The sequence below is a fragment of the Elephas maximus genome, chromosome 19 (assembly GCF_024166365.1).
Source record: "Elephas maximus indicus isolate mEleMax1 chromosome 19, mEleMax1 primary haplotype, whole genome shotgun sequence".
Taxonomy (NCBI): Eukaryota; Metazoa; Chordata; class Mammalia; order Proboscidea; family Elephantidae; genus Elephas; species Elephas maximus.
The window spans coordinates 44,953,015-44,972,765 of NC_064837.1; the positions used below are offsets into that span (position 1 = coordinate 44,953,015).

Here is a 19,751-nt window from a genome sequence, read left to right on the forward strand (position 1 = left end):
TGACCAAGGTGTTCCTGTGACTCTCTTGTCTGCTCTGGGAGTTTGTGTCCCATGTGCTAGTTTACCAGTGAGATGTCTCTGCTGCATCCTTGAAAAATCCAGCTAGTTCTTGGTTAGACTCTGCCAGCCTTGGAGCTGGGATATAGGTGGCTGTGTTCGTTTTTTCTTTTTGTGTCTTCTTTGGGATTCTAGACAAATATTGGCTACTCTCTGGAGCAGGCAACTACTCGGTTCAGAAGTGAGCTTGGAGGTTCCGTTGACGTGGCTCTGCTGACACTGGGATATTCCTCTTTTCTGCTCTGTTTCCCTCATCTTCCTCTTGGAGGCTGAGCATTCCCGTTGGTTTTCTTTTGCCCTCTCTCACTGGGGGCTCTGCTCCCTCCTCTGATTAGGGTGAGGGAGCCAGTGGGCTCTGCCTCAGACCTGAAAGCGCTGGCCCTTTTTCCCTGGGGCTCACTGAGGGTTTGGAGGCAGGAGGCTGGCAGGAGAGAGAGTTCATGGAGAGGCCACGTTTTCTAGGCGATTAGCTCGGTATTAGAACCACAAAATGACCTCGGAAGCCCCTTGACCTCTCTGAGACTGGACATTGTGCTGACTCTTGCCTCCTGCCCAGGAGGGAAAGTCACACCTCCGCAGGGAGGGGTCCTTGGGCTGTGGTGTGTCCATCTTCTCCATCCCCCACTTGCTCACAACCTCTGCTTTGCTATCTTGGAATTTCTAAATCATTTTTCTATTACTGTCCATTAGAGAGAAAAAGGAATAAAAGTTTTAGCCAGGGGGTCCAGTGGGGGGGAAGAAAGTAGGGCACTGGTCTATTTCTCTGTTTGGCGTCCCTTCCCTAGGTCAGGCTCCAACCCTACCCCCTTCCATTCTCTCCTCCTTGCCTGTTTTGCTTGGAAGGAGCTGAGGGAAGAAGGACAAAGGGAGGCGAGAGGAGAGGTTAGAGAGGCTGGATTCACAGGGCTAGAGGAATAAACCCCTTGGTCCTAAGGAGGAGAAGGCTCCCATCAAGAACATACCATCTCTCCGAGGTCCAGTATTCAAATCCACAGCCTCTCCACCCATTTTCTGAAGCCTCATATAATCGCCTTCACCCCCTTTTCTAAATCCCCAATCCCACCCCAGCTATTCACAGGGCTTAGAGACCACCTTGCCCAGCAGAAGAGCAAGAGAAATGGAAGGAAGGTTGATGTAGGCTGTTCTGACCACCTCCTTTGTGGGGCCAGTTCTGTTGTGCTAACCAAAGTTTTCAGCAACTTTTTATTTTAACAGATGAGTGGAGAGTTTGCTAGAAAGAAGTGAACCCCAAACATAGAGCCTTTCCAAATCTGTATTCTATTTGCTGTATCTTAAAAATCCACGCCAGCAGCTATCCACTTAGAGGTGAGACAGAGCGAGATACAGACAAACAGATGGACTGGACAAAGGAAAAGCTGTCCTCTGGTGAAGACTAGGGAAGCTAGAACCTTGCTGGGATATATATGAAGTGCTGGTTTGCATTTCATAAATTGTTTCCTATAAATTGAGGGACTCTGTGTCAGGCAAGAAATAACTGGAGTTGGCTTTTATCCTCTCGTTTGGTGTAAATAAATATGCCAGAGATCAAAAAAGAAAAGATAGAGGAGCATAAATAGAAGGCTGGAGGCCTCAAGAAGAAAAGAGGGTGAGCAGGAAGGGAAACTAAACAACTCCTGAGCTGTAAATATTTGGAGTTCAGGGGAGATGTACAATCATCACAACCAATTGTGGACCCCTGTATAGACCCGGGTGACAAAGACCTAGTCACCTGAGACTTTATAAGCAGTTCCATGCATTGTAGGAGTTAGGGGTCCACCAAAGAGAAAGAAGAGGGGCCCAATAGAAAGGGAAGGTTGGGGTTCACTAAAGGGTTTTAGCCCCACCGGCTGAAACTATGAGATCTTCCCCTTCTCTTGCTCCCTGACCTCAACCTTTCAGAGGTGAGTGCTGCCAGTAACCCCCTCACAGGGCGGCGGTGACCTCAGCCCAGTGGCCCCTGTGAGCTCACCTTGTACAATTCTGGCAATTCTGGCAGCCACCTGAGGCCTCCCCATCTTTAGATCTCTTTCCCTTTCTTCCCTCCAGTTTCCTCAGCCCTCCCCACGCTCTCTCCTTACTGCCACCAGTCTGCCAACCTCTCAAGCCAGACTGGGGCTGCCTAGTCCTGCCAGGGCGCACTGGGGCTGCCCCAGCGCCGATGGTGTGTCTCGCTGGGAAGAGGCGGCTGGGGAGGGGATTCTGGTTGGAAGACGAAGTTGGGAAGTTTCCCAGCGTGAATTGAGCGCTGACGGATTTGTGATCGGCCGTAAAACCGGCGCGTTCGGATTCGTAAATCAATCTCGCCTTTCTCACAGTATAAACGTTCGCTTTATCGGCCGCGAGAAAGCGCGGAGCCCGAGCTCAGGCGCTTGTTTATTTGAACATGGACATTCCCAGGATCCGAACAGAGTGTGGGCATTTTAACAGACCCTGCCCTGTGTGCTTTCCCTGTCATTTTATTATTCTTCTTCTTGTTCTTGAAGAATTTCTCTGTTTCAGAGATTGCTGTTTTCTCATACTCGTCTCTCTCTCATATTTTTCTTTAGTGGAGTGGAGTTTTTTTGGGGGTGGGTGGGGGGCATTTAATGGATTTGTGGCCCGAACCTTGCACGGGGTTGTCCTCGCTGCAGCACGGAGCCAGGACCCACACCGACAGCAGGCTGAATTCAATACCAGTCTGGGTTTTGTATCTGGACAATTAAAGCCAACTCACCCCGACCCCCCTACAGAGTCTGGGCCACAATGGCGCCCCAGCCCCATGCCGCAGGAGCAGGATTTAGGGGAGGCCAGGCGGGCTCAGTGCCTTTGGCACTGGCGGCGCCGCTGCCACCGCTGGAAAGTTGTGAGGCCACTCGGTGCTGGCTGTTTCTTTGGGGTTTGTTTAGGCATCTGGATCCTGAACCTTCTCCCCATTGATCTGCTTTTGGTCCAGATCCCACCAAACTACAAACCAGTGGTGGCCCCTCGGCCGGCCCTGTGCTCCTCTACCCCAAACCGCATTTGTTCTTCCCGATTGCCCGCCTGCCTCGGTGTCTGTGGTCCCTGGCGACCGGAGAGCTGCTGAAGATAAGACCGGGAATGTGCGGCCAGGAGCTTCTTTAGGAATGTCTTTTCTGCCTCCCTTTGCACCCCCACCCACATGTTGTGGCCACGGACTCCCATGCTGGTTGTAACTGGTCTGCCCATTCTGTGGCTAAGCTCTGTGTGATGATTTGGGGCTTATGTTTTATTGATTTTTGAGGTGAAGGCATCTGTGTACCTTCCTGTCTCTGGGCTTAGGGAATGAATTTCTCCCATCCCTGGTGTTTGACTGTAATATGGGACCCCCCCCACCTCCATCTTTTTCCCATTGATCAGGTTCCATTGTCTGCTAATTGGAAGCTCAGGGGTACTAACACCTGGGAAATAGGGACCGGGCTGCCAGGCTAACTTCAAAGCCTCTTTCTTCCCTTTCACTCCCCTCGAGTTCACATTTGCAGCTGTTTTCACTGGCACGTTATGGGGAGGGGAAGCTGAGACAGGGTATGACATAGGTAGAAAGAGGCTGAGTATCCATGTCTTTTGTGTAGAAACCTTCCTCCTGGTCTTTGTCTTTAGAGCATATTCTCAAATGGTCAGTAGGCTCTGCTTCCCCGTAGTGCTCACAAGGAAACGAGAGAAAAAGTCCCCCTTGCGGCTATTCTCAACTCTGGAAGCTCCAGAGTCATCTCTTCACCCTGTCTCTTTTCTGCTCCTTCAAAAGGTACCGCAAAGGACTAGAGAGAGAATTAAAGCCAGAAGCCCCCATTCCGTGTATATATATATATATAGTCTTATAAAGTGTTTCTTTTCAAGCTGGTCCCCTTAGAAATTCTATTTATGTTGGAGGCGGGGGAGTGGGTCCTACTAAAATAAATATGCCAGGAGCTGGGGGGAGAATTGAGTTGGGGGATCTTAATCCTAAAAGATGCAGAGAGAAGAATTGGAAGCTGAGAATCTAGGGGCTTGGAGAAGGGCTCTGTGCCCACCCCACCCCCACCCCAGCCGCCCCTGCAGACTATTTCTGCACCTCCATGAACTAAGCAGAAGCAGGAGGAGAAGGGAGAGAGGAGAGGTGGGCTGTGGGTAAGTGTCTATCTGGGGGGCTGCTTAGAGAGCTGTAGATACAGTAAATATGGGTGTGAGTGTGGGAGAGAGAAGAAGACCTTGCTAGTATTCCATTGGTGGGTTGGGGGGAACCTATTTTGCAGAAAAATTTCTCCTCCTGAAGGGGAAGGTCATAGTGGTCCTTTGAGCCTGAGATCGAAAGACCCCCTTCCCCCTCCCGGTCACGTGATTCATTAAATAATTAATGCCGAGGTTGCAGAATAGATATGTATTCGTCAGGAAAATTGCAGGCTTGGTCTCCCTGTTTCTGACGTGCAATTCAACTGTCCTTTGAAAAACAAGCCTGTACCCCGAGAAAAAAAAAAGAGAGAGGGGGAGAGAGAGAGGGAGAGAGAGAAAAAGAGAGGGAGGCAGCAATAAAACCGCCCGCAGCCGGAGCCACATCGCGGGCTGGGGTATTGTAAGTAGAAGGGATTTCTCACTACCTACCGCGTCTTATATGTCCATGTAAATTTATTGTTTGTTATTAATGTTATTGTCGTGAAATGTGACAAATAGCCATCTTCATTTCCTGCCATTTCTCTTCACACGGTGCTCTGTGTGTTTATGTCCATTGAGGCATTGCATAGAGATTTTAGGAATATTCCTCTTCTCTCTCTCTCTCCCTCTCACTCTCCTCCAACCTTTTTCTTGATTTATAGCAATATGGGTGTCAGCTTCTTGGGCCGGCATGCCAGCCATTGTGTGTGTGTGTGTGTGTGTGTGAGCGCGTGCTTGTGCGTCTGCGTGTGTTTGTGAGCAAGTTGTGTTGTTTATGGCCATGTCTCCGATAAATCATTTCTCATGGAAAATGATGTGGAAGCTGGGCTGTTTCTGCGGCCGGGAGAGAGTCGCTCTCAGAGGCACTTCCTCCCTCTCCGCTCTGCTCCCGGGAGTTGGTTATTTCAGACAATTTACAGTAATATATCAGCAGTTAATATGAAAGCTCTATAGCTGGAGGTCTTAAATTACAGCATCTGTGATTATCAATTAAGTCGAGATTTGTATAAATTTGGTAAACCAGAAATGCCTCATTGGCATATAAACCCAGTCAAAGACCACGACCTAATATAAAAATTATATTTGTGAGCTTGATAGAGCCAACATTCCTGCAGCAGCAGACAGAGCTTCATTTTTCAGCAGCTTCCCTCCAGGAGTTTGACTCCAGCCCTGGGTGACCGAACCCAACTCTGGAGGCAGAAGGAACCTGTGGATAAGAGAGGTGGAGGCAGAGGAAGAAATTACTGGAGTTGAAAGCAAAGATTTTTGTAATGGATCGAGACCAAATCGAAGTCCTCTGCAATAGGGAGGGGTGGGAGGGATTCAGTTATAGTATTAAAGCTTAATTTATAGGACTGGTGTGTATGGGGGGGGCAGTGTTGAGAGTGGAGAAGGAGCTACCCAAATTGGCGGAGGCAATGGAGGCAGAGGGTGAAGGGCAGGGAGAGAAGCTGGAAGCCTTGGCTCCCCATCTCCTGGCTAACAAAACAAGGAAATGAATTCACACCCCAGCAGTCTTCCTGTGACATGGAATGTGTGTGTTTGGATCTAAAAAGGGGAGAAGTTCCCTAAGTTTTCCTAGAAGAGAAATTTTTAGGAGCCAGATGGTCCCTGGAACTTGGTGTGTTTGAGAACATGGGGTGTGTTTCTCTCCCTAAGTCCCAGTCCCAGGAGGGAGCAGATGGGGTGCGGACTGGGAAGGGGAGAGCTGATAATTGTCACCTCCAGTATCATGTGGAGATCGCCATCTCTCCTCTTTAGGGAAGATTGTGCTGGTCAAGAGTGAGGCTAGAGGTGACTTCTGGGGACATCCTGCTCTGTGCCCCAAAGTTGTGATGGCTGAGGACTAGAGGGCCAGCACCTTCGCCAAGTCTGGTCCAGTCTCGGGCTGCTCATTCCCTGGCTGGAGCCCAGCCAACTGACTTTATAGCCACTATTAGCTGTGATATTTAACTCTGCCTGCTAGTGTAAACCTTTGAGCAGGGAAATTAGAGTGACGCCGTGCGGGGTGTTAATTATTCATGGCATCAGCCGTCTGAAGTGGCGGCTTGGGTCCCAGTCTTCGTAGCAACTAGGAGCTTGCTCCCATGCTTTGCTCCAAGTGGGCGCTGATCCCCTTCTTTTTGGCAGGCAGATTTGTGGGTGGATGGTGGGCAAAGCCTCCCAGTTTGAGAGTCTGGGTGATAAGGATTTAGGGAGAAGGCCGAGATCCTAGGCTAGGATAGGTGGGGGCACAGGCTGACCCGGATAAAAGGGGCTGGGAAGATCCTGGATTCAGGGGCAGCTTTGACAGGGCTAGAGATGGTGGAGAGGTGGGGTAGACTGGGGGAGGAAGCAAAGAGGCCTGAAGGGTAGTGGGCTCCAAACCTTTCAGTCTATTTCCTTGTCTACCCCCCCATCTCCTTGAATGTTGGAGAATCACATACACACTCTTAGGGTGAAAGGTGAGCATTTCCTCTTCTACCTCTTCTGGCAAGTGGCTGCGGGTGGTGAGGGGTAGCTTAATGTGCAGAGGGTAAGTTCACCCCCAAACTGGTGATCCAGAATTTAGGCCAAAATCTGGTTTGGAATTCCAGGGAGAGGGAGGAAGGATCACCTCTTCCTTGGAGAGTAGGAGGAAGGTGAAGACAAGGAAGAGGGTAGAATGGATTTTTTAGCTTCTGAGTTCACCCTGTTTGGGAGAATGGGGAACAAAGGGGGTGCTGAAGGATTTGCTCTTTGGACCTGACCATAGCTAGTAGGACAGAGCTGGGAACCGGTCCCAGAGGCCCCTACCCACTGTGTCCAACTCCTCCCGCTCTCACCCCTTCCCCATCTCCCCTCCCCCAGCTGCCTTTGCCTGTGATGTAGAGGTCTGATTCTCCCCCCTTTTCCTCTTAACCCCCTTCAGGCCTTTGTCTCCTCTGGCCCTGGGGAGGGGAGGTGGCAATGATACTCTCTTCCCCTCCCTTTCCCCAACTCGAACACAGACTTCCCCAGGAGACAAAAGCAGAAGACTGTCCCTTTCCACCATTATCTTTTAGTCAGGGGCCCCTGGGCCCCTCGTTAATTCCCCCATGTGAGATCTGATGCTTTCCATCTAGGCAACCAGGCCTGCCTCTCAAATCAGCAAGTTTGAAAAGACTTTGTTGTTGTTTTTATGTATACATTTGGCTCATTTAGCTATGAAGCACCTCTGCTTTTTACCATCCTGCACCCTCCAACTTGATTTGCTTTTGTGCTGTCCAGGTAGAATGCATTTGATGGAAGGGGTCTAGGAAAGCTGCTGGCTCTGTCTTCTCCCCACACCTCCTGCTGGTGTCTTCTTTTTCTATATAATGTTAGTGTTTATCCTTGTGCCAATAAGAGGCCAGGCAGGCAATGCTTTAATGACTTGAGGAGTTGGATACAAAAAAGAGGAACGAGAGGATGAAGGAAAAGGAAAGGGGCACAGAGATAGAACAGGCAGCAGGATTCCTTTCTGGAATAAGAAGTCCAGGCTGAGCCCAAGGAGGGGATGACAGGGAGAATGAAGATAAAGACCAGTCAGGGGAAAGGGAGGCTGTCCTGGAAGAAGGAGACCCACAATTTGGAACAACACACACACTCACTCAGGGTTCAGTGAGTAGAAGGGAAGTGGAAAGGAAATTACTCAGAGAGAGCTGGAGTCTCTTCTTTACCCTCTTCTCTCTAGAAGAGAGTGTCTCCATAATAGAAGAGTAGGTTTCCCCTCAGATGAAAGGGTCCTGAAGCCAAGGGCTCCATGTCACCCCAAGGAGAGAGGAAGGAGGGGAAAGAGAGGCAGTCTAATGATCAAGCCCAGAAATGATTTCTGGAGACACTCCTAAGTCCTTCAAAAGGCTCAATTCAAAATCACTTAAGACACTGAGGGAGGCAGAGTGTGAGAAGACAAAGGGGCTGTGAGAAATGGACAGAGATAACAGAGACGGTTACAAAAAGCAAAGGGAGAGAGAGATCAAAAGAGACAGAAAAGAGCAAACACAAATAAAGACCGAAACAAGACGGTGTCCAAACCCTTTGCTGGGCAGGCACAGAGGGGAGAGGGCTGCAGGGCCTTGGAAGCTCATCTCACCTTTCCAGCTTTCTTTACAGGCAGCTGCCCACAGCAGAGGCCATCTCAGAAGCAACTGCCTCTAGAATAGGCCCTTGAGGATGCTAACTTCGCTGTGAGGCAGTAGGGGTAGGAACTGAAGTGTCAGGGAATGGCCAAGATGTCTTGGACACTACTTCCATCTCCTTTCCACCATCGGGAAATCAGTCAAGCTGGAACCTTGCCAAACAGACTTCCACCATGGGGAAGAGGGCAGTGGAAGGTGGTGTTGGGGTCTGTCTCTCACGCCTGGACCCTGGAAGCCTCCCTTGGCCTCCATTTCCCCTTTGTAGATTCGGCTGTCTTTCCCTCTTTAGGGTTAGGGAGAAGGAGTTGGTCTTCCAGCGCTTAGGAACTTTCCCTTTCACTTCCTCCTGGAACTCCCCAGCCTTAGCAAACGGCTGCCTGCCGCTCACACTGATTTCCTTCCTCCCCCATCTTTCAGGAAAGAAAAGGAAGAAGAAAAAGGGGAAAGAAAGTTCCTACCAGACCGAGCAGCTTTAGAAAATGCAAACCTTCTCAGTTCTTCAATCTTTGGCGTACTCTTCCGCCATTGCCCTGCTCCCTCCATCGTCCCCCTTACGCGCTCCCCTCAGTCCTGTTGTGCCCAGAACTCCTCATCTCCTTTCTTCGCCCAGCCGGACATATGGAACCCATTTCGCTGGTGACATTGAAGAGCCGCCCGCGCGCCCGCCTTCCTCCATGGCGCCCCCGGCACTCCCCGTGCCTCGCTGTGCCCCCTGTCAGTCGCTTCTCCCCTCTCCTGGCAATTTGGCCTGCTCTCAAAGCCCCGACCTCAGCTCGCGGCTGGACCCGCCCGGCCTCCCGCAGCCCCACGAGGGCCCTCCGGGAGTGGAAGGCGGGCTTCTCAGGAAAGGGGGCGCCGGCGTCGCCCCGAGGGCAGAAACCGCGCGTTGCGGGCCGGGCGGCTGTCCAGGCCGAACAAAGCCGGGGGCGGAGGAGGGGGTGAGGGTGGGGTGGGGGCGAGCGCATCCGGGCTTCTCCCCGTGCTCGGCGGGACCTTCCGGGGCTGCTGGGGTTTGGCTGACCAGGATGAGGCTCGCCGCGGCGGCGGAGCCCCAGCTGGGGCCCAGGGATCCGGGCCTGGCAGTTGGCTCGCTCGCGCGTCCTGCGCCCCCCCCGCCCGGCCGCCCTCAGCTGCCCGCGCCCTAGCGGAAGACTGCACAGGTAAGTGCTGGGTGCGGAGTTGGGCGCTCGGGGCTTGACTTGGGATAGAGGGGATAACTGAATCTCCCACGCCCCCCCCCCGCCCCGTCTTCTGTACTAGGAAAGTGGTTGGGATCTGAATCGTGGAGGACAAAGATGAGAGCAATTCAGAGAGGGGAGATGAGGGGTTGAGAGGGGTTAGAGGGATCCAGGGGTCCTGGGCGAGTGTGGAGGAATGTGGGGCTGTGTGCGTGGATGGAGGGACAGAGATGTTGTTAGGGTATAGGGAGCTCGCTCGCTTAGAAAAGGTGTTGGAGGCCCCAGAGGCTATACCCGGGAGTTGGAAGTTGTGGGTTTTGAGGGACGTCTGCTGTGGGGAGGGTCCACAGGCCCTGCTCCCACCGCCCAGCTGCCACTCTGGCCCAGTGCTTTAGCACCTAGCGGGTTATTTGAAGCTTGAACTACAAGGGGTTGCGCTGAGGCTGGGTGTTAAGCCCAGAAGGTAGGAGAGGGGGTGATTTATGGCTTTGGAGAAGCTGTGTTTACTCCCTGCCTGCTCTGGAAACCAAAAACCAAACAGAGGAGAGGCGGGAGAAGCCCCTCTCCTTGGAGTGGGAGGCAATGCCAGGTTGAAGCGCTGGAATTTATTTTTCCAGATGTGGGGAGATGGTGGGAATGGTCCCTTTGCAGGCACGGGGTGTGGTATGTCTGTGTGAGGTGTATGGAGAGTGTGCAGGCATGCTTACTTGTAGGTGTGCATTGTGTGAGTGTGTCTGCACATTGGGGCAGGGGGCATGTGTGTGCATGGGTTGGGGTTTGCCTGGTGGTTTGCAGCATCCCCCTGTGAGTGGGCACGTTGAGAGGCCAGGAGGGAGACTTTGTGTTCTTAGGTGCCGGCACTCTGGGAGGTGGTGAATCTGGACACACTTAGCTGCCCTGCGCCGTCTCCTTGGGGGTAGTGTTCCTTCTGCTTGTGCTTTCTTTCCTCCCATGGCCGTATGCAGCAGGGCCCACTTGGCCTGGCCCCTGGTTTCTCTGCCCTTTCCTTGTGTGCTGTCTGTCCCCGCTGCCTGGTCCTCACTTTGAAGTTTTAACCCTGTCTTGGGAGACTTAAGGATTACTGAGCCTGCCTGGGTGGGGCGTAGAGGGGAGGAGAGGATAAAAAGGGTGAAGGGGGAGATCACTGGCTTGAGGCTGGGTCTTGGCAGTCTGGGCTCCTCCATTACTGCTCGAATTCCCCTGAAACCTCTGCTGGGGAGGGGGGGCAAGTGAACACAAAGGCAAACAGAGCAAGGGAGTCATGCAGGATGATGGGGGGGGTGAGTGCTGAGAGAAAAACGTTGGGACTCTCAGATACGTATTTCCTCAGGCCAACTGGTGGCTCTTGCCTTTCTGCCCAGACGCCCAGCTTTGCCTGGAAATTGTTTTGCATTAAATTTTCTCAGCCGCAGAATTATCTTTCCTCGCCTCCAGCTAAACTTGCATTTTCCACCAGACACTTGGGCCCCGCACCAATGAAATCTGAGAGGAAGCGGCTGGGCCCTAAGTGGCCGTAATTTAATTGATTTTAGCATAAATCATCAACTTGATGAAGAACCCAAGGTTTCAGTGAAGTAAATTGATATTAATGGGAGTTTCTTGAAATGCAAACTCACTGCATAGCTGGGGCATCTTGGGCTGGGGAGGTGAATTACATGTGTCCCAAGAGCTGAGTGGGGACCCTGAGCGCAGCACAGATTTGGGGGTAGGGAGAGCAAGCTGCAGGTGCAGCTGCAGGCAGACCACTTTCTGTGGGGAGCAAGGCAGAGAATTAAACTTTATTGGGGAGGGAGCTGACCTGCCTACCTCAACTCTGCTGACCATCTTGGGAATGCTGGTCTCCAACTGGGGGGAGGTAATTGGGGAGGCTGGTAGGTGTGTGGGCAGAGGTGGGGGTGGGGTGAGAAGGCCAGGCTGGTACAATGGGAGCATTGACTCTTGGTTAAACATTGCCAGGTTGAAGGCTTCCTCATTTAATTATACAAATTAATTATTTACTGCTCAGGTTGGTACATCCAAAAATAGCACTTTTGACTTGGTGACAAGGGTAGAGAACAATTCATCCCATACAGAGAAGAGCATTAAAAATCAGTGAGTTACAGGGAGCCTCTGTGTGTGGGTATGACTGTGAATGAACCAGAAGTGGGGTTTGAGCTCAGTGGTGGCAGTTAAGCATTTAAATCTCAAGAAATAGTTTGTGTTTGGGCATAATGGTGCCTGTTATTGTCTGAACTCTGTTTATTACTGTTTATTGTCATTTACTTTTACGTCAGCACATAGATGACCATAAACTGTTAGTCCAGGAAGAGATCTTGGAGATCACTGAGTCCATTCCCTCCCTTCAACACACATACCCTGGCTTTTCAGAAGGGGACACTGAGACCCAAAGAGTACCCTGCCTCAGATCACACAGCCAGGCCTAGAGTCTAAGCCCTCTGATTCCCAAGTATGACTGGACAAATAACTTCCCCACTTTGGGTCTTAGTTTCCCTGTCCGTAACAATGGCAAGGTTGGACTGGACACTCCCTGGGTTCTCCCCAGATCTGACCTTGGGTACCTCTCTAACACCCCCATACTGTATATCCATCCTCGGTGAGACAGTGTGTCCTGGGGTTCTGTGGGCATCTGGTCATAGAAGTTACTGCATATGTATTTGCAATATACACAGAGTTTGTTAACACCCAGAGTGGTTGATTAATCAGACTGGCTCTAGGAAATCCACGGGAAACTGGACTATTCCTCCTTCCAAAGGCTTCCTCCTTCTCAGCAGATGAGCCCAGGCCTAGATAAATGGAGATAGAAGGCAACGGAGAGGGCCAAGCTGGCTGGGCTGGGGTGGGATTGACATTTGGGGGTGGGGCTAAGGGAGAAGTAGCTCAGCCTCACTGAGCAAGGCTCTTTCCTTGCCAGGCATTGACTGGGCCAAGGCTGGAGTTCTTCAGAATGCAGAACTATGCCAGCTCAGGGGCTGAATTATGGTTTCAGAGTTTAGATTCTGTGACAGCAGGTGGCCCCTCACCCCCCACCCTGACTCCTAGGCTTTTGGGCCCTTTACTTCTAGGAAGGGGCACCCTCACTGCTGCACTAGCTCTCCTCCCAGGGCAGCCAGGACATAAATCCTGCAAGGTGGATGAATATCTCCGAACTCCAGCCTTGTTCTTATTTTCCATTTCTCCCCCACTTTAGGGAAAGGTAAAATTCAAAAGGGTGGGGACTTCTTAATTACATGGGACTGTTTGTGGGAAGGAGGATTTGCTGTAGGATCAGGGTTATGAGGAGGCCAGGAGAGGATGGGAGGTTTCCAGACTGCCTTGGAAAGTGTGGTGTGGAATGTGGGTTCTGTTGGAAGAAGTGGGAAGAAATGAGAAAGAACCTTGTTTGGGGGTTCTGGAAATCAGAGGCTCTGGCCAGAGAATCCACTTCCTAAAGCTTCACTCCAAACTCTATTTTGAGAAAGAGAAAAAACAAAAGAGCTGGCAGGCCCAGTCTCTGGCTCTATCCCAGCCTGACTTTGGAGTTTTATGTTTGGAGGCAATTCCAAAGGCCTTCCACTGATTGGTCATTAATCCGGTGAGTTATTGTCTGCTAAACAGAGGTCACTTTTAGAGAGACATCCAATCTGTCAGAAGAGACCTGCACAGCTACTGGGCCCTGTTCCTCTCTTGCTTGCTTCTTCCCTCCCTTTCCCCCAAAGCTGTCCAGGAGTCCTCCCTGGCCCTCAGGACTTCTCAACTTTGCCCACCTTTGTCTCAGTACCCACCACCCATGGGGCAAGATTTGCTAGACCAGGGCTTCAGCTTCTAGATCAGGCTGGACTGGATTCAGAATGGGTTCATTCGCCAACAGGGCGCTCCAGCACCCGCCTGCTGGTGGCTACCATCTTCTTGGCACAGCACCACCATCCCATCTTGAGCGCGTTCAGGTGGCCTCCACGATCACCGGAGCAAACTTTGCAAACCCTTCTGGCTGCCGTATTTTTTTTCTATCTCCCCCCAATCCGAATCGGCCCAGGAAGGGGTCAGCGCCCACACACCCGGGGTGGGGGGAGAGTACAGCTGGAATTTTTTTCTTTTTTCTTCTACTATAGCGGCCTTTTTCTTCTTTGGATCCCCACTTCTGCTGAGCCGGTCTATGCGGGCCTTCGCTGAGGCGCGATCTTCTCCTTCCCTGGCCCCTTTGTTCCCTACCCGCTCCAGCACATCAGAGAGGTGGGGGTTGGGGATCCAAACGCCAAGAGCTGTCCTCATTAGCAATTCCCACTTTACAACCTCTAGCTTTGAAATCTTTATTAATATTTAAGAGGAAATGGAGATTCCGGTGCCTGTGTGAACTTACAGGGCTCCGCCGCAGCCACAGAGTTGGGCAGCGAAACCGGAAAGGAGTGTGAGGCCGGGAACACAGACAAGATCAGAAAGGGGGGAAAAAAATCACTAAACACTTCGCCCCAAGCCTCCAAGTCCCAGTTCGGCCCGTGGGCCAGGCGGATTTTACGCTAGAGGAACGGCTGCAGGATCCCAAAGCTGGGGTATGGGGTCAGAAATCGTTTTAAAGGAGCCAGTTGTTTTGCCCTTATCAAGAGGAGAATTTTCGTTTGCTCTTTGATGGATTCTTTTTGGGGGAAGAGGAGGGAAACATGCATGATCCCACCAAGGCCCCGAAGAGTGGACGTTCAGGGATTACTCAAGGGAGTTTAGAGCGCTCCTTGTTCCTGGGGTTCTGGCTAGGAGTGGGGGAAGGGAGAAGAGCAAGTGCCCCAGCTCTGTGGGGACTGAGTCGGAGAGGAAGGGACATCTGTGGAAGGGGTTGTTTTCTCTAATCTTTATCTTTACTATTAATTTTTCCCTTTATTGTTTTACACTAATGTCTCTGTCTCTTAATCTTTCTCTTTTTCAGTCTCTCTCTCTCACGCACACGCACGCACAAACAGCACATTGTCCAAGTTTCCTTCCTTGGACCCAGGAAGAAATTGTTACCTCTTCTTGTCTAAGTATGCCCCTAAATCATGACTTCACTCTAAGGGGTGATAAACTTTCCTCTTCCTGTCTCTCCTGGGACCCCAGAGTCGGGACCCCAGAGTCGTCCCTCAGACACCTTTGGTGCGTGCCAGCTGCTCATTAGCCCACCTTGTCCCGTGAAGGACCCTAACCCTCAGCAGGACCTCGAACGAAACGGGCACCTTCCGGGCTGCACCATTCAGCTCTCAGCTTTCCAGCCCCAATTAGGGGCAACTGGCCAGCCTGAAATCTCTGAGAAAGGAAGAAGGAAGGAAAGACAGAAATCAAACTGGGATCTAGTTGCCTCCCAAGTGTTTCAAATAGGCTCTGTTCTCCAGAATTAACTAAGAAACCCCACTCCATCTCCTACCGCATTTGGGGAGTGCATGTCCTCTGAAAATTTTCTCCGGGTTAGTTTTCTTGCTTCCCAGTCCTCCTTTTCACTCCCACCCCACCACCTTGTGTAACCAGAAAGGACCACATGGGGTTGAGGTGGCTCCGGGAGGGATGGAGTCTGCTGTTGCCTCTGGAAAACTCCTCTATCCTCTGCTCAGCTACAGGCCAGCTCCACCCGAGGCCCCCATCTCACAGGCCTACAGCTCGCTGGGTGCCTTCCAGGCTTTTATTATTCCTCAAGGCAAAGCTGTATGTCCTCTGGAAGCAACCAGGTTCTCTTCTCTCAATTTTACTGTGACCTTTTTTAGCCAGTGGTATCAACAGCCAGGAGAGCTGGAGGGTTAGAAGTGCATTCTTGACTTTTTTTCTGCGGGGGAGGGAGGAGTGAGAGAAGAAACCCAAAAGTGCTGGTTCCCCCAAGCCACTGGAAGCTTCCCTGGCCTGAGTCCCCTACCCGACCTGGTCCAAATCTACATGGTTTAACTAACTCTGTATGTCTCCAACCCGGGTCTGGAGATCTCAGGACAGACTTCTTGCAGCCACATACTCTGGCAGCCGTAAAAGCTCTCTCTGGGTTTCCTGCTTAAGCCCTAGTACTGGGGCTGGCCTGGGCATTTTTTTTTTTTTGTACTGCTAATAAATACAGAAAAAATGGCTCCCATCCTCCAACCCCATCTCTTCTCCCCCCTTCCCCTCAGCTACCAACTCTCTGGGCAGACGGTAAGATCCTCTTCAGTTCTGCGTGCAGCTCCTGTTGCTGGAGGGTACGGAGGCCAAAGAGTACCTCTCTTCAGCAGGGCCCCAGGAAACTGGCTGCTCCAGCCCATCCAGCCTGGCCCAGGAGCCCTGGAAGACATGGGGGTGGGGCACAAGGACCACTCTTCATGAGAGTAGGACCCTTTCTCAGCCCAAAGCAGAACCTGTGAGCGGGGATCAAGAGGGTGTGAGGGAAGCTTTGCCAGACACAGCCAGCCTCTCCTAGAGGGGAACAATAGCTGGAAACCATCTCACCTTTGTTCTCCCAAGCCCCATCTCTCCTGATGCATCCAGATGGCAGAAGGCAAAAGCCAGGCAAGTATCCTAATCCAGAAATCACAGGGTAGTGGCTGGCTCTGTCTACACCAGGTTAACAGAACCAGTTTCCCAAGCTGTCTTTGTAAAAAGAAAGACTGCTTTCTATTTCATCCCCTAAGCCTGGAGTCGGCAGTTAGGCAGAGTTGCAAGCACTCTTGCTTTTGGATGTGTCCTGTGATTTTTTTTTTTTTTTTTTGTCTTTTTCCTCCTTTGGGAATGGCTCTTCCCCACCCCCGCCCCAGATCTGCAGACACGAACATTCTTGGCTCCTGTCTTCCGCCTACAGGCCTCCTCTTTGCCTTTTCCTGCCCTTCTCAAACACACCCTTAAAAAAGTTTAGCTTTCTTGGCCTTCCACACTTGTGCCAAGAGTCATAAATCTTGCAGAGCTGAGAGAAACAAACAGGCTTGTTCTGAATCATAACTATCCTCTGCCTCTTCTGCTAGTGCAGTGTCTTCTAAGTCATTTCACTAGCTCTTCTCATCTTCTTAGAAGTACAAATGGCCTTATCACCCCTTAGCCCCTTCTGCCTCCGGAGGTGAGAATCTCAAACTTCTCCGTGAAGTTCCTCTAGCCCTCTACTGCCAGCCACGTCTGGAATTCTACCTAAACACAAGGTCCTCTTTTTGTCACCCTCTCCTCAATCTCCCCTCCCCTGCAAAATGTGTTGGGTTTTTAAAATCATCACTCACCGCCTATTGTCTGCTCTGGGGGTGGGGGGTGGAGGGAAGAGGGGTTGGTGTGGTGTTAAAAAAAAAAAAGTCTGGCCTCCCGCCCTCCCGAAGTTGGAGAGTCAGCCTGGAGATTTGGGAGGAGAGGGGAGGAATAGAGATGGTGTGGGGGAGACAAGAAGGGGAGACGCAGGAGGGAGCCACAGCCAGAGGGCGGGAGACCCAGCCACAAGTCCCGGAGGAGCGAAACTACTTTAGAAAAAGAAAAAGAAAAGAAATCCTGGTGTTCCACTAGCAATGAACAGAGAGGGGCACCCAGCACCCCCACCCCAAGGCAGGCCAGCACCTTTGACAAGGCCTCCCAATGCCACTTCTCGAATTAGCATAATGGTTTACTAGTATGCCTGGGGGGAGCTGTGAACTCCTTCAGCTTTGCCTTGCCTTTGCTCTTCCCCCCAATCTTAATTTAAACATTTACTTTTTGTTTTTTTAAGAAATAACAAACCCTCTACTTTCCTTTCTTGCTCTGTTTTTTTGGGAGGGGGAATATTTTAAAATCCCCCCCTTCCATCACCACTATCACCTCCTTTCCTTATCAGACATCTAAGCTTGCTAAAGGGGGAGAGGTGGGGGTGTGTGTAAGCTTGTGTGTGAGTGAGTGAGTGTGTGTGTGTGGTTTTTTTTTTTTTTTTCCCTGTGCAAAAGCAGAGGCCATTGTTACGGAGAGTAGGGCGTACCAGTCTTATAGGGCAACCACACTGTGGCGGCTTGGCCGATCGGGAGCCTGGAGCTGGATTCTCGGCAAGCTGAGCCGCTGGAGCACCTTTCCGCTCTTCTTCTATTTTTTTCCCGCTCCCCCACCCCCTCCCTCCTGCGCACCCCCGCTCCTAAGCCGAGTGAATTGAAGCGGACGCCGCGCGGCTCCTCCGGCCGCTCTGCCCCTCAGGCTCCCCAGCCGGGGTGGCTATTGGGTGGGGGGGCGTCGCAGCATTAAACAGTGGTCTTTTTTTCCTTTGCCTTCAAGGAGGGGAGATTTCTCGCCTGCCGCTCGCGCTGGGGCTCGATGTGAATATATATTATGTCTGCCTGTTCTCCCCTCGTCGGTGGCTAAGGTAAGCTGGACTGAAATAGGCTATCAGTTTGTGAATGGCGGAGAGTATGTCTCAATGATTTATGGCCCATATGACTCCAATCTCGGTTCAAGAAGAGTTCACAAGCTTTAAGCTTCCTTCCACGCAGCGACTCTCTCTCTCTCTCCCTCCCTCCCTCCCTCCCTCTCTCTCTCTCTCCCTCTCTTCCTGCTTCTCTCCTTTTCCCCCTCTTTTCTTTCAGCAGCCAGATCCAGCGTTAAATTCCACCCCCCCCCCCCCCCCGGCTGCTAAGAAGAGCCTAACCTTTCACTGTCTTCCTTTCTTCTTTTATTTTTCTTACTTCCATGAATATTTTTAGATCCTGGAAGGTGGCCTGTCCTTCTCCTGGGGTTCCCCCAGCTATTGTTATCCTCCCCGGTTCTCATGGGTTTGTGTGCCTGGCGAGGTGGGGTTCTTGGGGGGAGCTCACCTCTCTTCACCAGCAAGACCCTGGGGGGAAGCCGGGAGCCACCGTCTCCCTCCCTTTCTCCCGAGGAGCCATATGGAGCCTGAATTTTTCCAACATGGAGGCAAGGAAAATAGACATGTTTGGCTTGGTAGAGCTGCTCCCCACCCCCTCTTCTCCTGGATCCCCAGATCTCCGACCCCCTCAGCACCTTTTCCTTTTCTCACTGTCCCATCAGCCAGGTCCCGGCACCTACCGGCCGAGACCGCGGCCGGGCAAAGTCCCGGAGCGGAGTTGCTAAGGCGCCTTTTAATTCGGTTACCTTCGGCGCCCAAACTTGCTGCCGCCTGGGGGATCGGTCCTCTGCCGGCCTGGTGCGCTTGGAACCGGCCGCCGCTAAGCGTCTCGGCGCCGGGATCGTTTTCTCTTCGCCTCCTGGAGCCAGCGTCGGCGGCTGGCAGCTCGTTGCCAGCCACCGCGGCAGCAGCGGCCAAGACAGCCCGGCGGCTGCAGCCAGGGGCGAACCCTGTCCGCAAACCTTCTGGCTCCGTCTGGCCGCCAGAGGAGTCTCGGTTCTTTCCTATCATGTCTCTGGCTCCTTTGGTTCCTACACTCCACTGGCCTCGGTCTTGGGATGGTTTGGGGTTTATTGCAGGGGGGAGCGACAGGGATTTCAGCCCCAGGCGTCTAGTCAAATGATTGTTTTATTATCATCATCATCATCATTATTGGTGTAACAATCATCTAGACTAAATAAAGCTAGGGCCCAGCCAGCCAACCCCCTCCAACGTTTTTATTTCATTCTCTTCTCTATTAATAACAAACTCAACTGATGCCTGTTAATTAATTCCCCCTTCAGCCAGGGCTGCTTGGAAGCTAATTTTGGTTAAATCATCAGAGGCTAATGGTAATAATAATAAAAGGATTGGGTCAGCCTGGTCAATTGAACTCCAGTTCTCCCTGGAAGGACCTGCTGCTTTGCAGACTCCTGTGTATTTCCCAGAAACAAATTCTTCCCAGAAACCAATAGGAACTCAGGGCTACCCGGCTCCCTTTTGAGTATAAATCTGTGCCTGTTAAGAAAGGGATTTATGTGTGGGAGGGACTTCCTTCACCTGTACTTCTTTCATTTTATTTTTCTATTTTTAGTTTTCTTTGAAGTTGACCAGCTGGGCTGAATGAGATTTAAGTATTCCAAACACACATGTCAGAAAAGAGGGTCAGTCCGGTGGTGAGGAGTTGGGGAAGACCGGGGGAAAAAATGCTGTCAGAAGTTTCAGAACAATACACAGAATCCTACAGTAGCTTGAATCTTTATTTTCCTGGCACATTAAAAAAAAAACTGCATTAAAATAGTGATTGTATTATTATTATTTTTTTTTGCCTTGGAGGACTTCAGTAAGCAGGAGTATCCTCTGTTTTCAGCCCAGGGAATAACATTGCTCAAGTTGTTTTGTTAACTTTTTTTCCCCCCCTAGGGAATAATATTGTCTTAAAAAGCACTTTCCCCAACTCTTGGTAGAAAAGTCCAGCAATTATGCATACAATTCATTCATCCTTTCTTCTTTCGGAGAATCCTAAGAAAACACATTGTCAAGGAG

At 51.4% G+C, this 19,751-nt stretch overlaps 1 protein-coding gene and 1 long non-coding RNA gene across 10 annotated transcripts in view; one reads left to right on the plus strand and one right to left on the minus strand.

The window, feature by feature from the left end:
* Nucleotides 1–19,751, plus strand: part of HOXB3 (homeobox B3) — a 54,987-nt gene that overhangs the window by 31,330 nt on the left and 3,906 nt on the right. For 6 of the 8 annotated variants that reach the window (XM_049858926.1, XM_049858930.1, XM_049858927.1 and 3 more), the window contains exon 3: nt 17,639–17,726. The gene's annotated coding sequence lies outside the window, so the exon portion shown is untranslated. Of the gene's footprint in view, nt 1–8,717; nt 9,209–9,299; nt 9,461–17,638; nt 17,727–19,751 lie in introns of those variants that run through there. The other 2 variants (XM_049858931.1, XR_007513941.1) reach the window with 2 other exon arrangements.
* On the minus strand, nt 13,574–18,700 carry LOC126061990 (uncharacterized). 2 transcript variants are annotated; one of them, XR_007513944.1, is made up of 3 exons: nt 18,473–18,700; nt 15,572–15,715; nt 13,574–15,236 (listed from the first exon to the last, which is right to left on the minus strand). It is a non-coding gene; the product is annotated as an uncharacterized LOC126061990 (long non-coding RNA). The 2 variants fall into 2 exon arrangements; XR_007513943.1 differs by lacking the exon at nt 18,473–18,700 and adding an exon at nt 15,881–16,061.